This window comes from Marmota monax, unplaced genomic scaffold, assembly GCF_021218885.2.
Source record: "Marmota monax isolate L192 unplaced genomic scaffold, Marmota_monax_Labrador192_F-V1.1 WCK01_AAM20220418_F8-fsc00007, whole genome shotgun sequence".
In the NCBI taxonomy this organism is placed as follows: Eukaryota; Metazoa; Chordata; class Mammalia; order Rodentia; family Sciuridae; genus Marmota; species Marmota monax.
In genome coordinates this window covers 5,770,398-5,783,650 of record NW_026692781.1, presented here as the reverse complement: position 1 = coordinate 5,783,650, position 13,253 = coordinate 5,770,398, and the positions used below count along the sequence as shown (strand labels likewise).

Below are 13,253 nucleotides of genomic sequence, written 5' to 3'. Positions count from 1 at the left end.
GCCATTCCGAAAGTAAAAAATGATACTCCATTTATAATTTCTAGTTTATTATTAGTGAGGTCTAACACTTTTTCATAATTTATCAACTTGTGTGAGCTGTCTGTCTTTATTGGGATGTTTTTCTTTTTTCTTAATAGTTTGTAGGAACTCACTACTCTCCATGAAGATAAGACTGTAACATCTTGATCTTCATGTATTCTTAGTGCATCATAGAAGTCAATACAGACGGATTAAGTGAAAACATTGTTTTTATGCCACAAATGTCATTTTTCAGATTATATTTACAATCTAATGTTTTAAAATATAATAACAAAACTTACCATTTAAACATTTTTAGCTGTACAATTCATTGGCATTCAATACATTTACATTGTTGGTAACCATTGCCACCATCCACCTCCACCATCCACCTCCTTAGCATCTTCCCAAACAGAAATTCAGTACATATGGAAAATAAATTTTATTTCCCCAGTGCAATTTGATTACAATTTAAAATCATAAGTAGTGAAACCCATCTTTTAAAAATTAGATGTAATTTTTAACTGATACATAAAACTACAAAAATTGTAAATCCATTATTCTTTTTCCATTAGGTTGTCTTTAACATTATGTTTGGAAAGGTCTCCCTACCTAAAAAGTATGGAAACATTCATATATATTTTCTCCTACTTTGTTATAATTTCTTCTTGTTTTCTTTTCTTTCTTTCTTTCTTTCTTTTTTTTATGTTGATCCCTTTCTTTATCCAGATTTCTTTAAAAATCAAGCAAAAGTTAATGCCTGTGGGGAGACCATTCTCCTTGTATGTGTCATGTTGCTGCATGTCTCATGAGCAGACTGCCATTATCCTCGGCTAACTTTTCAAGGATGTTTATGTGGTGAACAGACTTGGAAAGTAGAGACAATGTCTCCTTAAGAGCAGAGGGCAGGTTTTTGGTTGTGCAATATTAATAAAGATAATACCACCATCTGGGGCAAAGATCAGGCAGGCTTACTGCCCATTACAAAAAGACTAGATTTCTTAAGCTTGGGGTACCTCGTCTGTATCCCTGGCACTGTATGCAGGCAGCAGCTGGCCCCCAGCTTCAGCCTGTGGGAATGGGAGATTGGAAGAAAGGTGCAAATGCTGGCTCTCTGGCTACTACTGCTGCTGCAGTGGTCTGGGACCTGGGAACTTTGTGCCTTCTGCTGTGAGCCAATGGCAGACAAACTTGGGGGTTTGCAAGCAGGTAGTTCATAGAGCTTGAGAATGACACTGAATTTTTTTTCCAAAAATTCAATTAATTTTCGAATCATTTCTTGACTGATTTGAAATTTCACCTGGATCATAAAGAAACACTTAGATATGGGGGCTGGAGGTGTAACTCAGTGGTTGGGCGCTTGCCTAGCACATGTGAGACACTGGGTTTTATACTCAACACCAAATAAATAAATAAATAAAATGAAGGTATTTTGAAAAAAGACAAAATTACAATTTAAAATAAAAAATAAGAGAAAAACTTAGATATACTTATGTTTATTTTGTATCTTTTTTGTTGTTCTATTTTTCTATTTGTCTACTCTGGAGATAATAATATATATATAAATTTTATAGTACATTTTAACATCCAGTAAATAGTTTCTTCTTTATTTTCCTTCACCTTATTTCTTCTTTTTTCCCCTCTTCCTGTCCCTGTAATATTTTGGGGCTCTTTGCATCAGAAGAAAGGTATCTGGCACATAGTGAACATTCAATAAATATCTTTTGAGTGATATTAATGAGATTGAGAAATAGTTCCTTTTCAATGTTTGCAATTATATTCATTATAGCAATGAAACTGGAAATAATTTGATTTCTCATGTGCTACAAATTTAAGAAAATAATTTAGTTGGATGTAATGGCATATGCCTATAATTCCAGTGACTGGGGAGGTTGAGGTAGGAGAATTGCAAGTCAGAGGCTAGCCTGGGATATAGCTCAGAGATGAAATACACTTGGATCAAAAGAAAATTATTTTATTCTATTAGAAAATGCCTGATATGAGGGTTCTTATACCATTTCTCTTATTTCAGAATTTCCTGGATATTTGGAGAATTCTGAAAGTAATATTTCCCAACAATCCTAAGGTGAGTTACAGGTCAATATTTGTCACCTTTTTATGGTCTTTACTATTTCATCACTCCTTATTTTCATGAGCATAAACTAGTGTTTTGTCTTTGCTAGGAATATTGCAGTTCACTGTCTAAGGGGAGTCTAGTAAAACAACAACAAAAAGTCAAATATAGCATTTTTTTATGAGGGTGCATTAGGAAGCAGCATAAGTGTTTGGACTTAGTATTCTGCCACAACTGTACTTAAGTGTCACTGACTTTATTCTTAGGGGCTTCTGCTTTTGGTGCCCTTCTCTGAGAACTATTTAGTTGGTCACTGCTTGGGCAGGGGCCTTGGCTGGGAAGGTGAAATTGCCAGCCACCCCCAAGAGTGGCCTACTACTCGGTAGAGAAACAATGAATTACCTGGCCCAGTTTCATCTGGGTTTTGCATGAATTTCTAATTTCTCTCTTGTATTCAGGGTGAACTGTACTTTCACATTCTGGAAAATTGGATAGAATTTGTGTCAGTATTTAATTTGACTCGGGTAATCTGAAAGTGCTTCATATAGAAATGAAGGTATTGAAATATTGGAGGTGGGACTAAGTTGAAAGTTTCTATCTTCCACGCACAAGATAAACCTAGTTTTCAGATAGTTTTAATACTTATCTTTCTATAAAGTCAGGCTCCATGTTCTTTATTTTTTCTAATCGAAACTGTTTATTCTCCAAATTTAGTAAAGTACTTTGTCATGTGTGAGAAAAATACATGTAATTTCTAGATACATATAACTTCTAGATAATCACATTTTAGTGAGGAGCTTGTGATCTCTGAAACCAGTGACTGGAAAAGAAACATTCACATCAAAAAACCAACTCTTTGCCAAGGGTTGCCAGGATGAATTTGAAGTTGCTTCCTTATTCTTGAATGTGGAAGTCCCCCTGCCCCAGATTTAATTGTGAAAGGCATCTGCATCATGTGGGTAATTTTGAAGTTGCATAGATGGAGCTTAAATAGTCCGCTGTGGATGTTTTATGTTTGTAAACTTTCTCTAATGTTTATCCAGTGACAATGTGAGCTATATAAGCTCCAAAGGAATAGGGATCTCGTGTCTTTATCCCTTTGCTATTCCAGCTCTTGGCACAGTACTTGGAGTGGAGTAGGTACTCATTAAGGATGTGTTGAATGAATGGTGTTCCCTTGTTACAGACTGGAGAAAATACCCTGAAGGAAGGACTGTAATTTGTCTAAGGCATGTCACAAATCATAGTAATTAAAGAATTAGAAATGGCATTCTGTTAATTTTGGTAACTAGCCTTGATGACTGAACTAACTTAATCCAGGTAGAATTATTCCTTATGCTTCTATGACCACCTACACTTTGCTATCTTTTTTATTTTTATTTTTCTGGTACCAGGGATTTAACCCCGGGGTTCTGAACCACTGAGTCCCATCCCCAGCCCCCGCTTTTTTTATATTTTATTTTGAGACAGGGTCTTGCTAAGCTGTTTAGGGCCTTCCCAGGTTGCGGAGGCTGACTTTGAACCTACAATCCTTCTGAGTTGTTGGGATTACAGGCATGCGCCACCGTGCCTGGCTTCTTTGCTACTTTTTTAAGGAGCCAAAACATTACCAACAGTCCAGAAAGGAGGGAGGCTAGAACTAAGAAAAAAAAAAAAAAGGGATCAAAGAGATATAATGAAAGCTGCATATGCTTTAGTTCTCTAAAAAGATGGTCTAATCTAATTTAAAAAGAGTTTACATATTAGTATTGTAATTTACTTGCAGTGATACAGATCTGATATCTACAATGGGCCTGTGGACAGAACAAAGCTTTGTCAAAGGAAAGTGGCTGTCACTCAACCAGGAATCAAGGGCATTTTCAAAAGGAAGAGTTGTGTTTGTAGCCATGGGGAGAATTTTTGCAAATAAACTCTTTCTCCCATAACCAAGGGTTGCCATTTTACTGGTGGGAAAACATTGCCAATTTTATGAAACATTTTAGGCACAAAAGCAAAACCTCTTAGATCCTCTTCTGAAAATAACTTGACATGAGCATTTCCCCCATTCCCTGAGGTCTGGAGCAGAGCTCTGTAATTTACAGGACATGATTAGGAAGGTTCTATGCCATTTTAGACTAATTATGTAAATTGGAAGGAATTTACCCTTTCATTCTTTATAACAAAGTATTTCCCTTCTGTGAGTACTAAATTCTAATGAAGTTTTAGTTTGTTTCCTTTTGTAACTGCTGCCTTACAGTGCTTTGTCAATGAGCATTAAACAAATAACCAGGCATCTTTTTTGAAAGACCAAAATTAAAATCCCAGATAAAGATGGTGAGACAAAACACGTTTTGCCAGTAGTTAGTCACCTCATTTGGCAGGGAGGGATTTGTTTTTGTTGCTGCTCTCTAAAAAGACACGATGATAATATAGTCGACTAGATTCTAACCCCTTTAACTTTTCCTAACGTTTCCAGGCCTTACTACTTGGCAAACACAACTTGGGACAGATTTCTTTATTTTCTCCTCTGGCCTAAAACGAAAAACCCCCACTTTCCAAACTGTTACCACCGAAGAGTTTATTAAATGGCTGAAAAAGACAGCTGGTCCTACCATCTGTTAAAATTTTTCAGGGGCCAAATAAAACAGGTTACACCTTTCGCCATGCCAAGTCTTGTGATACCCCCTTCCTCTCACAGCCTGGGGAGGGCTAATCTGAATTTCACGCTCTGATTTTGCTATTGCTAATGTTGGAGCTTCTTATGCGTGCTTCTCCACATTGCTTACATTACCTCTCTTTTTTGAGTTACAAAGCTATTCTCACATTTCAACCCGACTCATTTGCAACCTATTACCTTACCCTTCTATAATCTCTATAGTTACACCAGTGACTAGAAGGAAATCCACAGATACCTAACTAATTTCTGACTTTTCAAGCCAAAGGGGAGAGCCAAAAGTACGTTTCTGTTGTTTTGCAACCATTTTTTTCTATAAGTGCTAATGGAGGTAATTCAGATTTTGGAACAAAGGCTTAGCTCACCACACGCTGCAGGTGTGAAAGGGTTGAAACAAAAGAGATGCTAACCCTAATGGTATTTCTTGTCATTAACAATTCTTTGATGTTCACACTGGAGCCTCCCTTTTATCTTTTAGTTTTTCAGCCATCTTTGTTAACACGCAGCTCAACTGAATCTTTTCCCCCCCACCTCCCCCTGGCCTTTAAAGACATCTGCAAAATGTTTATGCTAAGTTAGTTTCCACTGCATCTTTTAGTACCAAGGCAAAGTAAAATGAGATAAAGCTTGTGAGGTTATTATTAAAACATCAGTAAGTTTCTATCATTAAGCTGAAGGGGAAGATCAATAAAAAAGGAGCACTTAATGTTACTTTAATAAGGATGAGTTTCCTGTAACAGGACTTGGGATTAACTTTAGGATCGCTGAAGAGCGCTTCACAATAAAGACGTTGCTGTGATCAGAAAAGGGTGACTTGCCTTTACCCAATTAAACAGTTTGCAAATACTTTGAATGCACTTGATCTGTTATTTCCTGTTTCATTGAAAGCCTTCATCATGAACATATTTTAAGAATATTTTACCACTGCCTTTTCTTCTCTTCCCTGTCTCATCCCTGGCAAGCTGCCAAAGATTTTTTTTTAAGCAGGTTTGCTTGTCTGTCCTTCTGTCCACTTAGGATTGGGGGAGGAGGAGGCGGGATGACAGGGCTTCAGAAAAGTTTGTTTAACTTGCTTTGATGACAGCAAAATGTAGGGAACAGTCAACACTACATGATATACTGTCCTAACCTATTCAGCAGCCGGATCTGCAACCATACTGTGGGAGCAAAGTAGAATCATATGTTTCTCACCCAAATGATTCAGCTAATCTTGCTAGTGTATTTTGCATTGTCTTGAACAAAACAGAAATGCTTGTTAATTACTTCTGAATTGATACATCTTTTATCTGTATGTGTGTGTGTGTGGGGGGAGTGAATTGTTTAACTAATTTAACATTTTCACCAGTATAAGTGGGGATCTCTGTGGACAGTTAATTTGTTTCAGTCTGAGAACTTGTTTTATGGCAAGTATTAATTTGGGGCCAGCACAATACTGAGTCACAACTGAGATAGACAGGAAACTCCCCCGGCCTTTATATATAGTTCAGCCCTAAATGACAGATACTAGGGGAAAGATAATAAGCAAAGATAAAATACAAATTAATGTTAACAATGTATCTATTTTATGATTTTCCTCTCATATTATTTAATAATTCTTAGCATTTATATGATGCTTTTCATCTTCAAAGCGCTTTACAAATGTTAACTAATTAACCATGAGGTAATGAGGCCTGGATGATAATGCTGCAGTAAATTTTCTCTAGCTCAGATTATAAAGTAAAAATGGAGATGTATGTATTCATACATTTTAAAAAATAGCATTAGGTAGTCGTAGAGATTTTGTGAATCAGAGACTCAGGCAATTTATCATCTATGTACAACTTCTGTGTATGTCTTTGTGCAAAGAATACCTTGGGCATTTCGGAAGTGGATGAACTGTCAGGATTTTCCCACCTGGCAGGTGGTTGGCAAACTTTCTGTCATTTCATCCTTGATGGTACTATTCCTTGTTATTTTCACCTTGGACTCTCTCTTCTCATCTAATAACACAGACAGATCCAAAAGGAAGGACACTCACAGTTGGGAATTAGGGACAGACACTCATTTTCTTTTTTTCTCAGATTTTCCATGGACAGATTTTAATGAAATACATGCTAAAACACCTGTGTTATTTTGTACTACCTTTTATAACGATGCTGGTTAGTTGAAGTCCATTATTTTAGAATGTGTGTATGTGCTCTGTGGACAGTTAGTCTGACATTATTTAAGGCCTAAGTAATATACTTTTTATTTTTATGTTTTATTTTTTTTTGGTACTAGAGATTGAACTCAGGGGCACGACAGGGTCTCAGTGAGTGGCTTAGGGCCTCACTAAGGCCCTGAGGGCTGGCTTTGAATTTGCAGTCCTCCTGCCTCAGTTTCCTGAGCTGCTGGTATTACAGGTTTGTGCCACAGCACCTGGCAAATGATATAACTTTTAAAAAGAAAAGCATACTTTATTTAATCAAAACTATATCATCTGATATGAAATGAACACTAGTAAAAAGTTAAGTGATTAATGAAAATGTTTTAGTTCATAGTAGACTTCAATTACAAACTAGTAAATATACCCCTTTATGAGAATGAATTGCTAGACTCAGCCTCTGAGGGCAGGTCTTGTTTTCCTGACAACTTAATTTGGAAAAGCTGAGAAAGTTTATCAGACTTCATGAATAAGTGTGTGTGTGTGTGTGTGTGTGTGTGTGTGTGTGTGTGTGTGTGTTGCTGAGAACCAGGCCTTGCTTTTGCTAGGCAAGCACTCTGCCATCGAACTACCCCCCAGCATCACATAAATTGATCTTAATGATTCAGAGGGAATTTTATTTAAACCACTGAAAGTCTTATGTGCTCTGTCTAATTAAAGAATTCTAGTTTAACAGGATTTATCTTATTTACTAAAGGCTTTTTCCTCTTTTCTCTGAGTTATGGTGTTAAGTTATGACACATAAGATTAACTGGTAGAGGTCTGTCTGCTTCCTCTGTCCTCCCAATACTTGGGGGACCTGTGGACATTATTTGGAAAAAGCCAGTCTAGAGTACAAGAGACAATAATGGGTTAAATCTTTTACTTTTCATTCTGATACTTTTGAAGTCCTGAACACTTAGTATGTGCCTCTATGTCTTCACTATAATAATAAACCAACCAAAGGGAAAGCTCAAGACTAGGGCATACTGAATCTGACTCATTTGCAACCTATCTGGTTGTATAAATGTCTTGTGCTATGGCTTTTTAAAACCAGTGCCTGCTGATAGATTGGACATAAAATCTACTGTTGTTGTAGGAGTAGATGCCCCCAAGAAATGAATGACATTGAATGACTAAGAGGAAAAAAATCATTTTGGAAAAGATGATAAATGTGATGGAATGTTCTAAATTACGTGTAGAGTGCCAAGTCTTAGCCATGCCAAGGCACTGTGTTACGTGTTCCACACATAGCAACAACATGTTAAATATTTCCTGGTTAATTGATGATCTGGTTTAAAATCTGGGAAATTTCCAGGACAGATCACCTATCCTTGTTAAAATGAATGACTTAGCTACATGTGTAATTTCAGTGACTCAGGAGGCCAGTCTCAGCAACTTAGCAAGGCCCTATGGAGTTTAGTAAGACCTTGTCTCAGAAAGAAGATAAAAAGGACTGTAGATTTAGTTCATTGGTAAAGTGCCCCTGGGTTCAAGCCCCAGTACCAAATAAATAAAATAAATGACTCAAATATATTCTGAGGTCTCTAAGACTATTTTTTTTTTTTTTTTGGTGTGGCCACTCTGGCCATATCAGCAGAAATGGTGTTGCTATTTTCCTTCATAAGGATAGTAAAAGGGGACTGATTTACTCTGGAGTAGTATTCCATGTTTAGGCTCTGTATGCCCTTTCTGTCCATCTGGAGGGCTGTTTTCTCTTTTTAGTAGGCAAAATTCTCTATTTACATTTTAATATTTTTTTCATGTAGTTTTTTTTTGGGTGGGAATGAGTTAAAACATTAATTAAAGAGAGCTTTCCTGCATGGTCTAATTTCATTTTCTTCCTAATATTTCCCCTCTCAGATATTAACCAATAGCTCATGCTCAATTAGTTCCTGCATAATCTCTACTTAATTTTCTTACTTTACTATACTTATACATGTATATAACTGGTTTAACACAAACATGTATTTTCCACTACAGGAGGGAACTAGGTAAGACTGTGCTTTAGCTGTTTGTTGCCAGAAAACAGAGAGAGGTAAATATCTACTCTAACATTGTTCTCTTATTTATCTCTCCCCTTTTGTATTTTTAGTTTTTTGGTACCAGGAATTGAACTCAGGGGTACTTGACCACTGAGCCACATCCCCAGCCCTATTTTGTATTTTATTTAGAGACAGGGTCTCACTGAATTACTTAGTGTCTTACTTTTGCTGAGGCTGGCTTTGAACTCGCAATCCTCCTGCCTCAGCCTCTGGAGCCACTGGGATTACAGGCATGTGCTATTGTACCTAGTCCTCCCCTTTATTTTTGTGTAATTTAAAAGCTACCTTAGTTACTTCAAAATAATACCATGAAGCCAACAATATTTTTTCTTCAAAGTCGAAGTAAAACTTGTACATAGTTTAAAAATTTATTTAAAAGGATTTCTTTATCAAATGTCTTTTCTTTAATGTAATGCCCCACCAAAGAAGCTCTTTCTCCTTTGCAAAATGTTTTCAGTAATATGTGGGAAAAATAGTGCCCAGAAAACAGTAAAGGGCCCAGGAGAAAAATTGCAGAGTTCACGGTGGGCAGAGAGGAGAAAGAGAAGGTGTTGAGGCATGGCCAGGAGGATCCCACTGGAACTAAACAGGGGGTTTAGATGTCTTTAACTGCTGTTCCCTGCAGATGGCACGAAGCTGGAGGGCAAGGAAGCTGGAGGGGCGTAGGGATCAGAGGTAAGCTAGTAAGCCTGGCCAATGATGGTGGGGTCGCTAATATGGGACAAAAGGCAGGAGGAGGAGAAAAGAGAACACTGAGTGTCAATCTGTTTAGGCAGCTCCCAGAAGTGGCAGAGAGAGACTGAGGAAAAGTCCTACTTCTTGTAAAAGGGAAAACAGCAGCCATATCTGTAAGTCTCCTCAAGATGTTTAGGAGTGTGCAGTGATGCAACCGTGTAATCTCAGTGATTTGGGAGGCTGAGGCAGAAGGATTGCAAGTTCACGGCCAACCTGGGCCATTTAGTGAGACCCTGTCTCAAAATAATAAATAAAAAAATAAAAGGATTTTATTTTTTATTTCTAGTAGTATAAAAATAAATAAATAAAAATAAAGAAGCTTAACTTCAGAACAACTCAGAAGGAAATTCTTATTTCAGGGCTAAATTTTCCAGTTTTGTTAATCTCTACAGATTATAGGTGATTTAGATAGATAGATAGAGAGGAAATGTTTACAACAGAAACTTAAATATTTTGCCTTCTGCTTTGATCTTTTCAGGGACAGTTTCTTAGAGCTAATGCTTAGTCCTGCTCTGCAGCTAACCTGCAGTCTTTACTGTTGCTGCTATTAATTTTTAGCCCTAAGGGACCATTCCTTTGTCCAAAGAAAGGGGAGCTGGAGAGAAGAGTTTAGGAAAAGAGAAATTCAGAGACCCACTCCAAGGTAAATTTTTGACACTCAACATGATAGTTTAAGGTCTTGAGTTTTAATAAACTCCACCCCAATATTTCCCACACTACTTAAATCAATGTTTTAGTCCATTAAAAGTTAAAAATGTATAAATTTATCCATGAAGATTTGCAACAGAAGTTCTCAAACCTGTTGTGCAAGGGAATCACTAAGAGAGGGGTGATCCCTTACCTACCTCCTGAGCTCTAATTGCCAACGATGTATGGTAGGCTGGGAAAAGGTCTCCACCAAGCAGGACTGGTGGCTCTGGTTTACCATGAGGAGGCTCTTGGATAAGCACTGGTTTAGCAGTCACTATCTTGACCTGTCCTGGGCTGAGGCAGGCCTCAAAATCTTCTTTCACCTGTCTTATCTTTTGAAGCAGAGGAGGTGGCTCTTGCCACCAAGACCTCTCTCAGCCCTATGGAATTGAGTGGGACAGACAGACTTCTGTGACCTCAATCTCTTTGGCTCTTTTGTGTATATCCCAAAGCTGAAAATAGCAGGCTCCTTTCCAGCTAAAAATGGAATGGGAAAAAGTGGGCACTACTACTGAGAAAATGGGATTGGTTAAATGCGATGTGACAATATGACCCCCTGGAGCCAAAACCATCAAGAGAAAGTGGGTAATGCCCCTGAGGTCCTTGCAGGAAGTGATTTTTCCCTGTGATCTTTGTGTGAAAACCTTATCAAGTGGACAGCTCAGCATTTATCAGCAGAATTTGAGAACTTGCCTAGTGTGCTTATTTATAGCAAGAATGCAGAAAGAAAAGAAACATAAAATAATATAAGGGTTCCATGTGTAATGGAGATATGAGTTTAACCCAATCTCTGGCATAGACATAGGCATTCTATACATACTTATTGAGTAAATGAATTTTTTTAACAGATCCAAGCTCCATTTCAAGCTATATAATATAAACATATGAGATACACAGATAATGTATATCACACTTCTTAAGAGAGCTCTGACAGTTTTTAAACTCTCAGTTGGATTGATATTTGGTCACATGATTGGAAAGAATCTATAAGCACTGAGTTGCAAGCACAATGATTGGCTGCTCCAAAACCATACAAGTGTCTGTGTTAGTTGTTAAGAATATCTGCTGAGGTCTTTGAGAAGTTGAGGATCTGGTGGCGCTTGAGAAAATGGTATCTTATCATAACTTGTATGTGTTAGTATTGGGGAAAAGATGTGAATTGGCTAAGAAAAGTTATTAAATCACACAGACATGCTATTTGCTTAGAAACTAAAGATGCTAAATAATAAGAAATCAGAGAGACCCAGAGTACTCACTCTGCATTCCCTGTTGTTTTGTTCACTGTCACCAAGAGTCAGACATTTCTCTGCAAACCCATCTAGGTTCTTGCATACTACCTCAAAACCTCCAGTCATTTCATATTTCATAAACCAATACTCTAGAAACTTCAAGTTCATTTCTAATTCTGCCTCCATGAAGGTTCTGATAATCCATTCTGGACTCCCCACAACTTTCTTAATGGAGGCCCTCCTACACTCCCTCAGCAGACCTGCAGAGCCTAGAGTTGTTTCCCAGAAAGCTCTGGAGCCCAACTGCACAGACTCGAATCCTCACTCCAAATTGGCAGGGGGGCTCTTGGATGAGTCACTGAACGTTTCCCACCTCAGTTTCCTGTAAAAATGGTACTAATCATGATGGCATTTATCCAACAGGTTACTGTGGAGATTAACTGGATCAATGAGAAAAAGCCAGGTCTTGGCACACAATAAGTACTTAATTCATGTTAATTGTTACCATTCTCAGATAAAAAATTAGATGAAAGCATCAGCATGTTTTATATTGAACTACATTTTGATCACTCTGGCCCCAGGCAGATTTCAGTCCACTATCAGCATCCATTAAAGACACTGAAATGCAGGCTACTAACTCCTGGAAAGAGCAAGGTGTAGGACACTGACATACCTGGATTTGTATGCTTGCTCCTCTCTGCCAGTAACATGACCACTCTGAGCTGACCATCTGTATTTTTGCCTACTTAGCATAGCTGGTGGGAAAAGTACAGGAGAGATTACCAGTGAAATTGCCCATTTAAAAAAAAATTTGGTAGTTGTAGATGGACAGCATACCTTTATTTTATTTGTTTATTTTTATGTGGTGCTAAGGATTGAACCCAGTGTCTCACACATGCTAGGCAAGCACTCTGCCGCAGAGCCACAACCCCAGCCCCCAAATTGCCCATTTTTGTTAAACATTTCACTTCTAATAATGGCTTTAGATGTCCTCAGATTATATCTATAAGTATCTGGGAAGTTCTTGCAAGGCAGTAGGCTTGGTGTCAATACATATTAGAAGAATTACATGTTAGAAGAATTTGGAAAATAGTTTTGGAAAGAAGAACATCTCCTTTCTCTACCAGTATGATGTCTTCTCTGTGTAGAGACAGGCAGGTGCTAGATAGCCTGAGGTCACCAGGGAATCTGGTAGGTTGGTACAGAGAGCTCAGAATGCAGAATGAACTGACCTCAAGTCTCGTTTTGACTCTGTTACTCACTCATTGCATGGCCCTGGGGCAAGTCACTGGGCCTCTGTCTTGTCCTCTGTAAAGAGTAGATTGGGCCAGCTGTTTCCCAAAGGTTATCACTATTCTAAAATATAATCTTTCTGAGTTTAGGACAGTGCCATTATTTATATCCCTAAGCTGATCTGGCAAGTGACATCCAACCATCCAGTGTTGTCAAAGGAAGGTTAATTGGTAGAAGTATTTTCTTTGCTTTAAACACTGTGGGGTAAGTGGCAATAAGAGTTTTGTTGTTGTTTTTGTTCTACTCCTTTTGTTTTCAATGGTACGTGGCCCAGTAAAACTCCAATATGTGTGAATGAAGAGAATACCCTGTGCCACTCAAAAGACCAACATTCTTGACTGTCATTGTTCAAGGG

General features: G+C 37.8%; 1 protein-coding gene and 1 long non-coding RNA gene across 3 annotated transcripts in view; one reads left to right on the top strand and one right to left on the bottom strand.

Moving 5' to 3' along the window:
• Window positions 1-13,253, bottom strand: part of Myo3b (myosin IIIB) — a 430,473-nt gene that overhangs the window by 5,425 nt on the left and 411,795 nt on the right. The gene's annotated exons all lie outside the window — the stretch shown is intronic.
• Window positions 842-13,253, top strand: part of LOC131424266 (uncharacterized) — a 77,977-nt gene continuing 65,565 nt past the window's right edge. The window contains exons 1-2 of the long non-coding RNA XR_009227003.1: window positions 842-1,227; window positions 2,051-2,104. This is a non-coding gene — a long non-coding RNA (uncharacterized LOC131424266). The remainder of the gene's footprint in view (window positions 1,228-2,050; window positions 2,105-13,253) is intronic.